Source organism: Trichechus manatus, unplaced genomic scaffold (genome assembly GCF_000243295.1).
Source record: "Trichechus manatus latirostris isolate Lorelei unplaced genomic scaffold, TriManLat1.0 scaffold00166, whole genome shotgun sequence".
Classification (NCBI taxonomy): Eukaryota; Metazoa; Chordata; class Mammalia; order Sirenia; family Trichechidae; genus Trichechus; species Trichechus manatus.
In genome coordinates this window covers 3,951,722-3,965,490 of record NW_004444102.1, presented here as the reverse complement: position 1 = coordinate 3,965,490, position 13,769 = coordinate 3,951,722, and positions in this window count along the sequence as shown.

Below are 13,769 nucleotides of genomic sequence, written 5' to 3'. Positions count from 1 at the left end.
CAGTTTTCTCACTCCATTTGGTGCTTGGCTGAGTTCTTTATCTCTTCATTTGATGTTTTAGGGTTTCAGGATTGTTGTATTCTCTGATCGGCTTAGTTTTTCAGATCTTTGCTATGGAGGGACGGCGTGGTGCTTCTGCCTAGAGCACCATTTTGCTGGAACTCCTACAATTAATTTTTGCAATTAAAAATTAATAATTATTATTGGATAAGGTGACTAGATCAGAAGTAGATACATAATTGAGTTTCCAGATATTTGTCATAATATATATGAAATGCTAATCTTTTCTAAAAATGATGTGAGGTATTCTAATATTTTCTGAAAGTGCTGTGCTAAATCAGTGGGTTGCATTTTTCTTTGAAGAGTATAATAACTGGCATTGGTGTCCTGTCTAGACTTTGGAAAATGAGAAGGTTGGGATTCTACCTCATTACACCTCCATATTAGTTCAAAGTAAATCGTTAATTTAATCAGACAAAATGAAACTTAAAAGCACTAGAAAAGTATATAGATATAGCTAGGTAAATTATCTAGATGTGAGAAAGGCCTTTCTAAAGGTGGCACCAACATAAGGAACCATAAATGAAAGATTGTTCCATTCAAATATAAACCAAAAACCATTGCCATTGAGTCAATTCTAACCCATAGCTGATGATGTAGGACAGAGTAGAACTGCCCCATAGTGTTTCCAAGGCTCTAAATCTTTAAGAAAGCCAACTGCCACATCTTTCTCCCACAAACCGGCCGATGGGTTCAAATCGCTGACTTTTTGGTTAGCAGCTGAGAGCTAAACTACTGCAACACCAGGGCTCCTAATTTTAATATCCAAACCTTTAAAACTTATTTAATTGCAAAATTAATATGAACAAATTCAACAGATAAAAAGAAAAAGAAGGAAAATTATTTCATTGTATATATTTTTAAATTAAATTAGGTGATAAATTTTAAGAAAATACTACAATCTTACCTCAGTGAAAGTAATGCAAAAGATAGAAGGTATTTTTTTACTCATCTCATTGGTCATAATTAAGAACCTTGATTACAACTTCCAGTAAATTTGTGGTGAATCTGGTAATCTCATAACCTACTAGTTGGAGGACAACTGTTACAAGGTTTTGGATGGTAATTTGTCAGAAATCTTTGTAAGTTAAAAATGTACTCATTCTTTTATTCAGCACAGATAATTTAGACATTTATCCCTAGGTTACACTGGCCCAGATGGATGGATAGGTAGGTAGGTAGCGAGAGAGAGAAAGATAATAGATGATAATATGATAGACAGATAGCTGATGGAGCATTGACACACCTTCATAAAGATATTTACTAAGTGTTGTCAGCCGTAGTGAAAACACTGAAATAACTATAAGAGAGTAGTGACCAATTCTTAAAAAACGCAAAGTGCAGAAATAATTTTTATAATCAAAATATTTATTTTTAATACATACAGATTTTGCATTTCTTTCCTGTAGAGATAAAAAGTAAAATCTACTGGCAACCGAAATCAGTGTGGGGGAAATTTCACTTTTTATTTTAAACATTTCTCTACTACTTGATTTTTGTACAACGTGGGTAAACTTCTTTTATGTAAAACATAAACTAATGATTTCCTTCTCTGCTATTTCTGTTACCATGCACAGGATGCTGGTTCTCTTCCCTGATTGCTGCTTGGGCTCTCTGACACAGCTGTTTTCAAGTCTGCCTGCTGCCTTCCACATCCCCAGAGAATAGTGTTAAATCGTGATTCCTTGGATACACGAGCCCTGGTGTTGCAGTGGGTAATAGTTACAGTGAGCTAGAGCTGCTAATGAAACAAGGACAGCAGTTTGAATCCACCAGCCACTCCTTGTAAACCCTATGGGGGCAGTTCTACTCTGTCCTATAGGGTAGCTATGAGCTGGAATTGACTTGACAGCAATGGGTTTGCTTTTTTTTTTTTTGATACACTAAAGTACTAAGTAATAATTTTGGAGTTAGAAAGTAGGAATTTGAGCACGCGTGTCATTGGTAAGGTATGGTCTTTGTGGTGTGGTTCTTATCTGAAGTCCTGCTTATGTCTCTCCACATTGTGAGAGAAGAATAGTTTCTGAACTGCTCTGATTTGAATATTGTGATTTTGCACTTTGCAAAGCTGACAATGATTGAAAAGTTTTATCCAGATTAGGGAAAATTCTGTATACACTAATTCAGACTTTGGAAGGTGTACCTTAAACTTCCACTACTTTAAGAAAACAAGTTTTTGTTTTTTTTTTTTTCACTTGAGTCCATTTTTTAAATCTCTTTTATGTGTTGGTTTCAGAAAACTCAAACTACACCTTTTTGGAAATTGATGATCAGTTATAGAATCTTCAACAACTCATCATTTCTCCAGACAATTTCTACATGTGTACATCCTGTGATATCCAGGAATAAAGCAACCAAAACACCATTTTCCTAGGTAATATTAGTGGCAATAATTAAATAAACATAATTATTTTTCTTTGAAAGTTATGTTTTCACTAAGCCAATATTCCCCATGCTCTTCAGAAGGCATTATCTGCTAAATGCTACCCAAAAATCCCTTGCTTAGATAACTGGATTATTAGATGAAATTAAATTGGGATTGCTACATGACATTTGCTAGTTTTTCCATGTGCATTATACATAGCATCAGATTTGCCTGGTTAACATCACTTTTATAGAACAAATATTAAGAGTATCTAAAATACATCAAATCTCTAGGAAGAAAATGTTAATCAAATTTCACTGTAATATATAAAATAATTGATATTGCAAAAGATAAAATATTTTGTGATTCTAGGATAGAGTAAAGGAGGCCTGGTGGGGCAATGCTTAAGTGCTCAGCTGCTAATTGAAAGGTCAGAGGTTCAAACCCACCAGTGTCACCATGGGAGAAAAGACCTGGAGATGTGCTCCTGTAAAGATGACAGTGTAGTAGACCCTGTGGGGCAAGTTATACGCTGTCATGTAATTCACTCTCCAGCCAATATTATACTTTTGTCTTTATTTTACAAGGTATAGGCCTCCTGGGATTCATGAAAGAGAATATTCCAAACTTGTTACAACCAGAACAATACACATTTATTTTTCATCTACCTGTGGATTTCATCTACCTAGGGTATCTTGTGTCTCAGGGTAGGTCTCGCTCAGCAGGATCAGGATTGTTTCATTATTTGTTATCCTCCTTACACCAGTGGGCTAGCAAGGGTTCTTTCTTTTCGAGGCAGTGACATAACACAATAAAGTAAGAGGAAATACGTACGGCCTCATAAGACCTAGGGTCAGAAATGGAACACGATTATTTCTGCCGTTTACCATTGGCTAAAGAAGTCACATGGCCGAGTCTGAGGTTAAAGGGCACGGAAGTACTCTTTCTCTTTTGTGGGAGGAAATGCAACATTGCATGGCAAAGGTCTTTGACGGTATCTTTGAAAACATAAATGAGAAACTGAGGACTCAAGGTGTTGCTAATTGGCATAGCTGAAAATCCAGTTGCCATTGAGTCAATTCCGACTCATAGTGACCCTATAGGACAGGGTAGAACTTCCCCATAGGGTTTCCAAGGCTGTAATCTTTACGGAAGCTTTACTGCGCAGAGTGGCTGGTGAGTTCAAACTGCCCACGTTTTGTTTAGCAGCCGAGCCTTAACCACTGCATGACAGGGCTCCTTACAGTTGAAAATAATGGAATAAAATTTTAATTGTATACTACGGCATTACCTTCTAAAAATCAGCGGATTTTTTTCTTAGTAAGTACTTGAATGTTGAAGTGAAGTGTTGTTATTTTATGAAATAAGCACTTTGTTATAAATATTAAACAAATATATTGAATATGGACACAAAGTATTTTAACAATACAAACTTGTGAAATCTAGAATGATATTAAACCTTATAAATGGTTTGTTCCACAAACACAAGGAATAGTTTATATACAATATTCTTTTTAAGACTATAATTAAAGCAATATATCAATGAGAAAATTGTATTAATGGACACCTAGAAGAGACTTTGATAAAACTCTAGATAACCTAGAAAATAAAAAGATTTTGTATAAAATATAGGAAATAATTTTCTAATAATTTAAAAAGCATTTTTTATGGCAGATTTACCTTTGAAGCACATAACTTAATGGAATCAAAATGAATGCCTAGAAAATTAATTAAATAGAAATATAAATATATAAATATAAATAAATATCTAGACACAGAAATGATTTTAAATAAATGGAAATGGACAGTGTATTTTTAAATGTTGCTGCATCAATTGTTAGCAAATTGGAATATAATGTACCTTGAACTTTCTCACATCATATGGGATAATGAAATTAAGAATAATCAAAGAGATAAATATATAATTCACATTATTAATGACTTAAGATCATACAGAGATTCATCTGAAATCATAGGGGATTCAGAAGATAAAGGCTGTGAATGATAAATTTATATACAGCCAAAGTGCTAATCATACGAAAAAGAAAAATAGATATAAAATGACTAAAATTTTAGCACATATTCTATCATTGAAGAGATATATCATTATCCTATGATATGAAAGTGAGAAATAATATATTATGATTTAAACTGTATATTTAATTGATTAAAACTGTTGTCAAATAAAGTTGAATTATTATTTTTGCCATCTATTTTATTTTTATTATTTATGTTTCTCAACTTTACCATATAAGGTCTAATTATATTTATAGCCTCTTTGCTCACTTAATAATATGTTGTCAAAATTTGTTTGCATATTTTAAAATACTACATTATTATGATAGTGTGCTAATCATTTGCAAAATACATTTTATTTTCAGTGATTTATTAAACTTATTTTGTGAATATGCCACAATTTTTTAACATTATTATTTTGCATTTGCTGTTTTCATTTTCTGCAGTTATACAGATACTCTATTGGAACCTTTGTACATACATTTATGTACTTATCTAATTATTTCTTTAGAATGCTTTGAAAATTTGTCAAATTATGCATATTTTCAAGTTTTTAAATGCATAGTACCAAACTATTCTTTTAGTTTGAGCTAATAGGAGTCTTGTATGTCTGTTCATGTTTTCTTACATCCATGGCAATACTGGATTTTATCACTCTTTGCATTCTTTATCCAACCTAATTGGCTAAAAACATTTACTTTAATTTAACTTAATTCAGTGGATTTTTTCTTTTGTGCTTCAGGAGAAAATGAAACATTGTGTTATGGTCTGTTGTAAGCTAACGAACTAACTGACACTAAATAATCAATAAATATTGTTTAATAAACAAGCAAACAGATAAATGTTTAATGACCATTTATATTATTTCTCTCTTGAATTTGGTTAATTAGCTCATTTTACTTGGTTGTTCATATTTTGGGTTATTATTTTGGTAACTTTCTTGTTATATGTGATTTAAATTGTTTCCTCTACTTGTTCTTTCCCTTTAACGGGATAGTTTGACATACAGAAGATTGAAATGTTTTGTAGTTAAACTAATTTTTTCCTTTCTTGTTCTGCCTTGGTGTCATATGAAGAAAGACCTAAGCTTAAAATTACAAGAGTATCAAATGCATAAATACCTATATATATCTTTAATACCTTTTAGAATTACTTTAATATAATATATAAGGCAATAAATTAAAATGATTTTAAAATAGTTTTTATTAGTTATATTTTAGGTGAATGAAAATTGCATCATTTTGTTGTACAGGTCTGTGAGCTTTGATAAATGCATAAAGTTGTTAACTACCTCTATAATCAAGACATCAACGAATTCCATCATCCTAAAAAAAAAGAAATTCCCTTGAGCCCTGCTGTAGTAAACTTGTCCCACATCCCCCAGCTCCTGGCAAACACTGGTCTGTGTTCTATTCCATAGTTTTATCTACTCTTTTGCAAGTACCACGTTGTCTGGATTGTCATAGATTTATAATATATGTTGAAATCACACAGTATGTGTCTTCCAGCTTTGTGGTTTTTCAGACTTGATTTTCCGACTCTAGTCTCTTTGCATTTCCATATAAATTTTAGAATCAGTTTATAGATTATTACAAATTACTACTGACATTTTAAACAGAATAGCATTTATCAGTTTGAGAAAAATTAAAATCTTAACAATATTGAGTTTTTTAATGAATGAGTAAGATAATGTCTATCCATTCACTTAGGTTTTCTTCGGTTTTGTTCACCAGTGTTTTGTAATTTTCAACTTATTGATCATAAACATATTTTGTTAGATTTACGTTTAAGTTTTTCAAGTTTTGAGAATATATTGTATGTTTCTGAAATATTTATTTTGTCTTTTATACTCCATGCTTTTACTCTTGTATTTAATATTTTTCCAGACCCAAACTCTGTATGATTTTCCACTGTTCCATTATAGAATTTTATAGTTTTAGATCTTACATTTAGACTCCTGATCCATTTTGAATTAATTTTTTGTATGCCCTGAGATAAAGGTTAAATCACCAGTTACCATCGTGTGGATTCTGACTTATTGTAACCCTTGTGTGTCAGAGTAGAACTGTGCTCCATAGGGTTGGATTTTTCAGAAGTAGATTGCCAGGCCTTTCTTCCAGAGTGCCTCTGGGTACTCAAATTTCTCACCTTTCCATTAGCAGCTGAGTGTGTTAACTATTTGCAATGCTAGAGACTCAGAGTTAAGGTTAGGAATTCATTAATTTTGCATTTGGCTAACCAATAGATCCAGGACAATTTATTAAAAAGATTACCCTTTCCCCATTAACATTGTATGTTTGTTGAAAATGAACTGATCATATGTGTATATGTATTTTTGGATTTTCTATTCAATTCTTTTGATCTTTTTGTGCATCTTTATGCCAAGAACACCTCTCTTGATTACTTGATTAACTTCATATGTCTCAGAGTCTCTGACTTTGTACTTCTTCTAAAAGTTACTTTGACTTTTCTAGGGCCTTGGCATTTCTACAAGAATTTTGGAATCATTTTGTCAATTTCTATCACAAAATATCTGCTGAGATTTTTATTATGATTGTCGTGTTCTTCTTCATATAGTCCAGCTTCTCGGATTATTTGCTCAGCATACAAATTGAATAAGTATGGAGAAAGGATGCAACCCGGACACACACCTTTCCTAATTTTAAACCAGGCAGTATCCCCTTGTTCTGTTGTAAAGACTGTTTTTTGGTCTAAATACAGGTTCCGTATGAGCACAATTAATTGTTCTGGAATCCCCATTCTTCACAGTGAATCCAGAATTTGTTATGTTCCACACAGTCAAATGCCTTTAAATAGTCAATAAAACACAGGTAAACATCTTCCTGGTATTCTCTGCATTCAGCCAAGACCCACCTGACATCAGCAATGATATTCGTCGTTCCATGTCCTCTTCTGAATCTGTTTTGAATTTCTGGCAGTTCCCTGTCAATGTACTGCTGCAACCATTTTTGGATTAACTTCAGCACTCTGCACTCTAGATTTCTAAAACAGCGCTTGCACTCAGTCTGTTGTTTTGATTCCTTGTCTTCCTGTTGGTAGAATCTCCTATTTGCTAAATACATCTTCAAATAACTTCCTAAGAAATGTAATTCAGAGATAAGTATTCTGTGTCTTTACAGTGCTAAAACTGTTTTTTTCTTGATCCCACATTTGAATAATAGCTTGATTACTGAATGGATTTTGGGTTAAAAAAATTCCCTGGGAGCTTTGATGGCATTTCTCTAGAAAGAAAACTATGTTATCGGTAGCATTCTCATTTTGTGGTAGGTAAAGTTTTATGTTCTCTCTTGGAGCTTTATGAATCTTCTCTTAATGAACGGAATCCTGAAATTTCCAAAGGATCTCTTTAATAATAGTTCCTTTTAAACTTTATTTTCATTCATTGTAATGAGCTCTTAGGTGTTTGTGTCAATTTGAAGATTTGCACCTGTAATTAGTTCTGGAAAATTCTATTCTCAATTCTTTGATTATTTCAGTATGCTCATTTCTTATGGTCTCCCTTTTTGTGCCTCCTTTTCATCCACTTTTGATTTTCCTAGGGATAGTATATGTCTTCCTAACACACTCTCTCATATTTTCTATCCCTCCCAACACACATATTTTGGGAAAATTTCTCAAATTTAATTTCCAATCATTCTATTCATTTTTGGAGATGACAATAATGTTTTAAGTCAGCAAGGGTTCTGTATTAAAATTTTTATGATTGTTAATATCTTCTTGACTATCTTCAAAATATATTAGATTTTTAAGAATTATTTCCTGTTTTTAATTATCTTTTGTAAGTTTCTAATGGAAATTTTATTGAGCTAATTCTAGATTCACATGCAATTTTAATAACTACATTGCAATGTTCACTTTATCCAGTTTTACTCAATGTTAACATTTTGCAAAATTATAGTATAACATCACAAATAGAATGCTGAGGTGATCGATCCACCAACCTTATTCAGATATTCCCATTATTACTTGTAATCATTTGTATGTGCGTGTATTTAGTTCTATACAGTATTATCAAATGAGTAGGTTACTCTATCCATCAGCATAGTGAAGATACTGAACAGTTCCACCATTCGCAATTGCTATTTGCTTTCCTCTTCAAATTTAACAGGCATGCAGTTTATACCCCCGTTCCCTATTCTTTCCATAAAAGCCTCCCCCCAGGAGTGTTGTTGTTAGTTGCCATCAAGTCGGCTCTGATGTATGGCCTCCCCGTGTACAACAGAATGAAACACTGTTTGGTTTGGTGCCATCCTTAAGGTCACCGGCATGCTTGCCTTCCAACCTATGGGGCTTCCAACCTATGGGGCTTCCAACCTATGGGGCTCATCTTCCAGCACTATGCTGAACAATATTGTACATCCAGGAAAACCTCTCATAAAATGAAATGGAAAAGTTAGAGAAGCATAAGTATGTTATTTTTGTATCTTGAGTTAAACAATGACATTGACAGTGAAATGCTATGGTCTGAGACATCACGGAGGAGGGACTTTTCCTTACAGAGGGCCTTAGAATATCTTGAACCATGAGGAAAGGGACCTTTAGCTGTGTTTATTAATCTATTCTTTGTTCTTTCATTCCATTCAATAAATATTTACTGAGCCCATTCCTTACATCAAACACAGGTATACAACCTCAAACAAGACAAGCAAACACACCAGCTTTATGGATCATATACTCTAGTAGAGGAGACAGATAATAAATGGAGACAATGAACAGATAAATAGATGTAGTGTGTCAAGCAGTGATAAGTGATATAAAGAAAAATAAAGCACAGTAGGTTAGAAAGCTATTTTAGATAGACTGGTCAGAGAAGACCTTTCCGAAGAAATAGCTTTTATTTGGAGACACCAAGAACTGAAGGAGCAATGAGACTATCTGGGACAAGGGTATACCAGGCAAAGAAATAGCACATCTTAAGGAGGGAACACGCTTACCACGTTTAATAAAAGAACAAGGAGATCCCAATGGTTGGATTGAAGTGTGTTTGAGATGAGGAGAGATAATTAGGATAGGATGCTGGAAAGCTAACTTGACGTTAGTAATAACTGGGACCTTACATTTTATTCTAAGAGTAATAGGAAATCTTTGAAAGGTTTTGAATAGAAGACATATATTTTACAAGCATCTCTCTGGCTTCTGTGGAGATACAGTTTGTTCTTACTGATAATGCCAGACCATCTTAGAGGCATCTCCATGGCAGGAGCAGTATTGCCTATTGGAAATGGAGCGTGTTGGCCAGAAGCAGGAGCACCTAATTAGCGCCATTGAACAATTGATCTCTTCCAACTCTAACTCGTAAATTCCAGTTACTGTATGATCATCAATATCTTTTGCCATTTTATTTATTTATTTTTATTGTTGTAGTTTAAGTGAACCATTTGAATATTTTAGTTTATTTTAAAATCTTTATCCTAGTAAAGATTTTAAATAGGAATAATTTACAGACTAGCCCAGTACAGTTGTTGAAGAAACTGAACTGCGTGTACTTTTCCTAATTGCATTTCTTGTTCTACCTCGCTTTGCCATTTCAAAAATAATTCTTTCTGTCAAATTAGTGAGATAATTTCTTATCATATTAGAATAACTTTCCTAAAGCTAATGATTTTTAATGTTCATTTTAAAACGTATTCACTTTCCTACATTTTATTAATAGCTATTTTACAAATTCTCCATTACTAACTAATTGTGCAAAATTCTAGCATACTTATTAAAGCCAAGTTATAAAAAGAGTTCTATATCTTGGCTTTTAAAAATAATTATTAATTTCATGCCTACTTGCTTTCTACACGTGTTACTCCTGAGATATTTATATAGCTCCTTCCTATTCCTTTAATCCTTTGGATAGCATTAACTGTGCTTTATAGCTGCTGTCTTTTTTTAAAATTTTACTGTATTTTAGGTTAAAGTTTACAGTGCACATTAGTTTCTCGTTCTTAAATTTATACAGAAATTGTTTTGTGACATTGGTTGCAATCCACATTGCTCTCATTTTTATCTGCATGTCTCAAAAGTGGTCTTGCACCCTAGTTCCTTCAGCCCAAACCACAGTAATCCCCATTTTGACTATTAAGTTTTCAGAAGAATGATGTGGAATACTAAAAAAAAATCATGCTTTTCTAATGCGTGCATTTGGGGAATATGCATGTTATGCTATAATTACGTGAACATGGTATTTGCTCTACCTTCATCTGTAGACACGTTGTCTAACATCTCTAGTGTGCAATTGTCACCTGATCTTCTAATTTATTTAACAAGGTAATTTGAAATCGTTTGATTAATGTAAGGTCTGTTGTTTCTTCAGTATGTACTTATTTCCAGTTCATTTGTCACCTATGTTCTAACGGCCCTTTTTTTCCTCCCCCAGTATTAGATTAAGAAATATATGTCACAAATTTATTTTCTGATATACTCCATAGACTATTTTGTTGCAGGGTTAGAAAGAACTTTAAATAGCCCCCATTTCAATCCCCATCCAATGCAGGTCCCCTTGCTATTTCATCCTGTAGCACAGGCTTCCTTGACGTACTCTTCACTCACCTATACTACTGTCATAGTCTTTTTAATTTTTATGCATTTTCCATATTGACACCAGTAGATCTCTCAAATGTAAACACCACCACATGGCATTCCTTGCACTTTATGAACTGCTCTTGCTCTCTCATGCCTCATACCTTTTTCACATTTTCACTCCTTCTGTTGGAACTGACTCAAGCACAACATAACAACGACAACAGACATTTGTGATGGTGCAGGACCAGGCAGCATTTCATTATGTTATACGTAAGGTCCCCATGAGTCAGAGCTGACTCAATAACAACAAACAATAACGTACATGTAATTGTAGCTCTACTAATTTACATGCTTATGCCAGATACAGAATATTTTTATAAAACAACCCTTTGATATTATTTTCAGGGACAAAATTCTGGACTGTTTAAATCAGTGGTGAAACCGAGGTGGCCCTTTGCCATGGTTGCATGTGTCACGGTTTTCTCTGGGGCATCCTACGGCCAAGCCAAGCATTTGAAAAGAAGTGGGAAAACAAAGGCAGGACTCTCTAAAACAGAAGAGTCTTTGACAGAGAGCATCCTAACCTGGGATAGCAGGGAGTGATAGGGTGGGCCAGCAGGAAATAAAGAAAAAATGTGTATATGGATGCCCAGTTTTCAAACATGATTTTTACTGAATTGTTTATGCTGATCATACTCTCAGTGCTTGTTCTTTTGATGGACAGCTGGGCAGAGATTTTCAGGGGAGAAATGGAGCCTTAAGGTAACAGGATCATATTGAGCAGGACTATAAAAAATGTCCTTATTTTATCTAGAGATGTGTTTGTAGTTGAGGCTTTAATTTAAAAAATACATACATTTTCTAAGAGATGTTTGCTGTGAAGTTAATTTACCTTTCATTTTTATTTTAATCCAGTCAATAAATTGTATTGATCAAAGTATACATATATAGGACAAACATGTAATATGTGTTGTTAAAATATGTATTATAATTTCTGAGTGATATTGGCAGTAAAATTTTTTAAATTAAATGCTGATTAGGGAATTGGTACCATAAACTTCTGCCTACAACATCTGTACCTCAAAGGTAATAGAAAATTATTGACTTTTCATTTCTAACTGCATTATATGCTTAAAGAGTAAAATCTGTGTACAAACCAAGTGAGTTTGCATCAAGAATGACTTGCATTGTTATCTTTAGTGACTATTTATTGGAAAATTATCTCAAGCCATTTTATTGTTAAAGACACTAAAAAATTCAGTGGTGGGTTATAGTAGTGCTCCCCAAGAAGTCAGTTTTGCACGTTTGCTTGATGGTCATTTGAAAAAGCCATAAAAATATAAATGTATACAGGTTTAAATAAAGAGACTGAACTCTGATGTCAGTAAGAGTTTACATTTCCAGTGTAACCAATATAATTCTAACACTCACATTTAATTCCTCCAGAACAGTGTCAAGCTCTGAGCTGCAGAGATTAAGATTATTTCTGAAATACTGCTAACAATGGCATTACATCATCACCATTTAAATTGCTGTTCTTAGAAATTTCCATCCAAATCTGCAATCTTATATGTCGTTTTGTTTGGATCTAACATCATATAATACTACCAAATATTTAAAAAAACGATATATTTTTGTCTAGTTTCATTTTAAAATCTTTATAAAAGGACTATTCAAAGATAAATATAAACAGATCTGAGAGGAACCCGTATTTCTCTTTCATCCCTTTTAACAACATAACTAGAATTTATAATTAATTATTTTCACAAACTCTTGTGCCATTCTAAATGAAATCTTTTAATAGTTTGTATACATTTTCTCCTAACTTCATGTGTAGAATTAAAATGATTTATTATTATAAAAGCTTAGGAGGAAAATAATAACTTCCATCTGAGGTGATGAGGCTTCACTCAAGTGTGTCTTGGCCAAACTCATATTCTCACCATCTTAACCATCAACTCTCATGGAAGATACTGAGCCTTTTAGCTTGCGGTTGTGGTCGACTTATTGGCATAGCATCATTAACAATAATAATTAATTTTACTTGTACGTAGAAGTTTCAATTTTTTTTTTAAATAGTAGGAGATTTCTTGAAGCCCTAGTGGCTCAGTGGTTAAAGCTTGACTGCTAACTGAAAGGTCAGCAGTTCAAATCCACCAGGAAACTCTATGAGGCAGTTCTACTCTGTCCTGTAGGGTTGCTATGAGTCAGAATTGACTCAACAGCAACAGGTTTGGTTTTTGCTTTTTTGAGATTTCTTAATTCTTTTATTTTATGCACTCACTACTTAGGCTAAAAACTGAAAAAAATAAAAAAAGAAATCAGTGAATTATCTGCAAAGTGACTTCCCAAATGATTTTTTATAAAAAGATAGTTGAAATTTTAAGTGTGTTTTACATTGTTGTTATTATTTTTACTTTTTAACGCAAATACAGTGCCTAAGGAAAGATTAGGGGATGGAACTTCTGTTAAGGGTGATGGAAAACATTGGAAATGGATAGTGCTGATGGATGTACAACATGACATATATAATTAATGTCACTGAATAGTACATTTAGAAAATGTTCAAATGGCAAAAGTTTTGTTACTTATATTTACCACAATAAAAAAAAAATTTAAAGCAAATACCAAAGGAGAGGAGGCAAGATGGTGGCATAAGCAGATGCATGGTCTCATCCCCTGAAAACAACACCACAAAACACAAAGCAGAAATAGGATGAATTAACATTTCTCAGAACTCTGGAAACCGAAGACTTTGAGTATCTAATCAAATGCTAAATCAAGAAAAAGCCTGCTC